Here is a 5,241-nt window from a genome sequence, read left to right as displayed (position 1 = left end):
AGAGAGATCATGGGCGGGCGTGCGGAAAGACAAAACACACTGAACAATACCAACACGACAAGGCGTCATCAAGAAATGCGAATAGAGGGGCGCGACGCGATTGCAGGCGCTTCTCTGTTGCACCTTTGTTTTTCGCAAGGCGATATAGCCTGAAACCGAAAGAAACGAAGCGCCGAAATAGCTCAGTTTTCAGCATGACCCAGAAAAGCCTTCTCTGAAACGTAGCGACAATTCTTATTCGCTCAAGTGACAACGGCGTTTCTATGGATACGCCCGTGTCAATACGCATTCCATATTCGAATGCCACTTTTTTTCGCTGACATTGTAATTAACTGCTTCGGTGACAAATTACACGTTTGCTGAAATATTTAAATGGTTTTGAAACTGTTGACGCCTGTTTTGTTCACTCCAGAATTCGATCGTTAGGCCGTTTGGAATAGCATTCATTCGCTTAAATATTGTCGTGAGACAATATTTGAGACAACTCTCCGATGTGAGACAACTCTCCTTAATTAGCCCCTCCCTCTCTCTCCCCTCAAGTCAGACGAGCAGGATCCTTTCTGAAATGCACGGCACATTTCTATCTTCATTCCACCTGCTCCGCAAAATAATGAGTTAGAAATGAGTCACATATTTGACCTCACTGTAAACTGAATCATAGAACATGGTAGGCTAAGACGGAGCCCGCTGCCTCCTGTCGCCTCTGTCAAGGAGGCCTCCCGTTATATTGGACTCTAATATTGGATGAAGTATTTTGACCCTTTCTTCCCTTCCGAACATAGGGCTCCTTTCGTTGAAGTATAGATAGCACGGAAAGACGCTAACCTGTATTGGCCAAGTACAACCCGTACAGCGGCAGTTGCGAAATTCAAAGTAGGACAAAGACTAGCTAAAATCAAAACGGAAGGCCGCACTATCGCCTAGCCGGCCTAGCATGTCTCTATTCATACACATTCTTAATAATCTTGCTCATTACAAAGAGAGGGAGAGAAAGAAAAAGAAAAGTGGGGAAGTTAACTAGGTTGCACCTGGTGTGCTACTACACGGGGAGAGGAGAATAGGACAGAAAGGAAAAAAGAGAAAGGGAAAGGGAAAAGGTAAGGAAGAGCAGATGATGCGCTCACATACACAACAGCGGTCAACGCGCAATTAAAGACGGTTGCACAGTACAGGATTATTTAAGATGCGCAGTAGGTCGCTCGTGCATCTGGGCACTCGCATCTGGTTAAGCGCCTGCCATTCCACTCTCTCTCTCTCTCTCTCTCTCTCTCTCTCTCTCTCTCTCTGCGCGGATGACAGTCAAGTATGCGGTCCCCATATCTTTTCTTCAGCGAAGGCTCTGTCATCCTGTCGGCTTGAAGCCGTACGTAGCCTATCTTTCATCGTCAAAAGAAGGACCACGTATATGAGATGTACTATGGTCTCGTAGGCAGTCACAATAGTTGCACAAAGCACCGTCCATCAAGCCGACACGAAAACTGCGCATCAAAGTTACTTGCCCAACGCACAAGGATGTTAAAGTTACAGCACAAAATAAGGGAAAGAAATGTTCGGCAATTTGAGAAGTGAAGGAAGTTTTGTAAATATTCTTTACCCGAAAGTAGCAGAAAGCTACAAGAGAAATCAATAGGTGTTTCTCAGACATAAAAGAGTCGTAGCTGAGCGAAAATTCTCCTTGGTATGGGGACGAGTAAGTGCAACCGGGTGCTTGAATTTTAGTAACAAACATAAAAAGCGGAACAGACAATGAGGCCAACATAGACGCGTTTTGAGAGCAGCACTCAACCGACTTGATGCTCGGCCTTTTACCCGAAAGACTTCTTGGCCCGCGGAGTATGACACATCAGCGCAATGAACTGCTCTTAAGGCCCAAGTAGAGAACTCCTAAGAGAGAGTGACAGAGCGTTGAATTATTGATACGTAGCGAGCTTTAGCCTTTTATATATACCATATATTGATTTTTTGTTGTATCCCTATATTCTTGTTCTCTTCGTTCTTGTAGGTTATTTAAGTGGGGTTTTGCGGGATTTGGCTTTGATTATGTGTCGCGTTTTTCGTGTGTTCTTGCAAAACTTACGCGAAATATCCTCTTTTCCTCTTTTCTTTGTTTAAAGTGACTATCTTCGAAACGTCTTTAAATGTGTCCTTGAATGCTAGAAGATTATTTTACGCGGTTTCTATAAGACTATGAAAAAAATGGATAAATATAATTTTGTGTGCTTTTGTTTTCAAGTGACTATTGAACTGCTAAATAGCTGGAGAAATTCACTTCAGCTGTCATCATCTTTCATTCACACAACAATTTAGCTCTGTGTATAAGCTAGTCACATATTGCACTTGCCTACACCTTTCGCAAGCTGTATTGCGCACACGCACGATGCCATTTCCAATTCATAATGAATAAATCGATCAACTGATCACCAAGGGAAGCAGAGGCAGGATTAGCGATTTTTTCTTGCTGAGGTATTATTAGGGTCAAATTCGCGAAAACATTCATATTCTTCATAAGAGAACAAAAATATAAGAACAAGGTTGAGGCTGCAGGTATGAAAAAAATATGCTTCATCATTTCCTACGTTTTGGCAGGGGTCCAGCCTTCGTCAGGGAATACATGAAATGGTAAGACGTCGTGCTTAAATACGTACTTGGCATTGGGGGCCCTCCTAAGCGATTATTTACTGCAAAGACACATTGTTGCTGTGTGGAGCTTGCACTCGTGAAGCATCACTTGTCTCGGCGATCCGATAAGAGATCTCCGCCTGTACGAACATCGCTGACAGGTCTGTGGGGAATGATGCAGCAAGACACGGTGCAAGGTTTGTGCTCACATGACAACTTCGCTAAACGTTGTTAGCACCACTTCAAATTTTATCCTTAAGATAAAAGGTTACTTCTACTACGACATGACCAATGTTATCTATACGCTAGAATGCTCAACGTGCAAGCTTCAGTACATTGGACGATTGGAAACACTCTTTAGATTGCGTTTTAACAACCATGGATCGCACGCCTTAAGCCTTTCTAATCCAAACATGCCACTATCCTGGGCCACCCTTTCGACAAGCTAACCACCACCACACTTGAATCTGGTTTCAAATCGCACCATGAAAGGAAAGTTCGCGAATCATTTCTAATCCATAAACTTGGTGCCGTAGCTTCTGGGGATTAACGAGAACCAGGGTATATTGACTTTTTTTCACCACGAAGTAGAGAATCGCATACTCGTTGCCTTCAGACTAAACAGCTCGTTTTTCCTCGCATCGTTTATGCAACGTCGCCAGAAAAGCTGTTCGCACACCCGACACACAAGCGCGCGCTTCGTCCCAAACAATTTTCTGGATGCTGGTGTGTCGTTACATTGTATTTACCCCAGGACGAGTGATGTTCATGAAGTTATGTTGTCTCATGTTTGTGTGAAAACTTGTGCACACACCTTCTTTGCTAAGCTCTCTTGCAAACCCTGCCTTTGCTACATTTGTTGCTCTACCAACCTGCTGTTACAACCATTCCGTCCCGTGGTGCATTTTTACCACGTTTGACATGTGTACTGATGATTCATGATGGGTGCAGTCACCTTACAGCAAAAATCTGTCTTCTGTCATGGTTGTTTCTTTCTTTTTTTTCTAACAACGTGTGATCTTTCCTGCAAACTCTCTTTTTGTTGTATATAGTGTTACTTCACGAACTTGTTACAACCTTCTCGTCGTGCATATTTTTTCTCTTTTTTTTTCTTTATTTCTTTTTTAACTACCTGTCATCTTTCTGCAAACCCTGCTCTTGCTGTGTATAGGGTTGCTCTACGAACCTGTTACAACCATCCTGTCGCGCATTTTTTCCCTTTTGTTTCTTTCTTTCGTTTTTGAATGTACTATTGGTTCGTCATGAGTGCAAGCTCCTTACAGCAACAATGTGTCTTGGCAGTGGATAAGCGCATAGGGGGAGTACGTATTTAAGCACAGCGCCTGTGGGACCTTTGGGTCTCACAGGAGTACTGATCGCTAAGCTCGAACCTGCGATGGTCGGTACTCATGTGAGACCCAAAGACCCCACACGCCTTAGCCGCTTCACGTAGTCCCTGACGCAGGCCGGACCCCGGTCGAAACGTAGGAAATAAAGCAACGTTTTCTTTTTCGTACGTGCTTCCTCAACCTACAAGTGCCTGTTGAACTACCGGATCTCGGCAGATTCTCACTATATATATATATATATATATATATATATATATATATATATATATATATATATATATATATGTATATATGTATATATAAAGTGCTAGTCTCGCCAGTGGGGGCCGAAAACGCAACATGCGCAGAGACGAGTGCGGTGCTATTATAAGATTACTAACTGAGCTATGGTGACGGATGTGTCGCTGGTATCAGTGTACATATACAAAACCTAGCCCCTGGGAGAGTTAACCGGTGCCACTTGGGTAAAAGCGGCAATTTTGTCAGGAATCAAAATGGGCCTCTCTTTCTCCGATGTCACAACACCGCTGCTTCCACAACGCTTAAACAGAGCACTTTATTACTGCAGCTGACGCTTTCATGTAAAATGGATAAATAAATAATAATAAATACAGGGAAAACGAAATGAGACTTTAAAGAAGACCCCCTCAACGCAATCGCTGGTTAATATTGTATCGACGACAATAAACAGGACGTCATGGTGCGCCTCGTTCTATCGGGTGGATGAGTGTGCAACTGCCACAAGATGATGAAAGTATCGTGGAATGTAGTCAATTACTCTTCAATAACGATCGTTTTAGTTTCAAGTGCCATAAAACTAAATCAGTTGCGCTGCTGCACGAAATTTCATTGCGCCTGACTGGACGAGCATCGCGGTTGCTGCGTTCCTCGTCGACCACAGCTATTTCAGAGGCTCTTTGAATAAACTTTTCTTGTTCTCACCTTCGTAGCGCCATTGCCAGCGCAGGGCGAGTTGGCAGGGCCCAACTATGCATTTCTCGAGTGATTCGACATACCTCCCTCTTCTTTCCTACGGAAGACTGCAGTACCAAAGTGACAGGAAGTGATAGAGCTTGCACCGCAAACTCGTTAATCATGCCGTGGCATTGGTGCAACCCATAGGATGTATAGGCGCGCGTTTGTTTTGCAATCACCAGTACTGGCAGCTGGATGAACGAAACGCATGACTCCAGCATAATTGACGAGTACAATGTGTGGTCGTTCTCGCGAGTCAATTTGCAAATGGACACGTAAATATGCACTGAGGTACACA

This window comes from Dermacentor albipictus, chromosome 1 (assembly GCF_038994185.2).
Source record: "Dermacentor albipictus isolate Rhodes 1998 colony chromosome 1, USDA_Dalb.pri_finalv2, whole genome shotgun sequence".
NCBI classification, from domain to species: Eukaryota; Metazoa; Arthropoda; class Arachnida; order Ixodida; family Ixodidae; genus Dermacentor; species Dermacentor albipictus.
The sequence above is the reverse complement of the archived record's forward strand: the minus strand, read 5'-3'. Positions refer to the sequence as shown.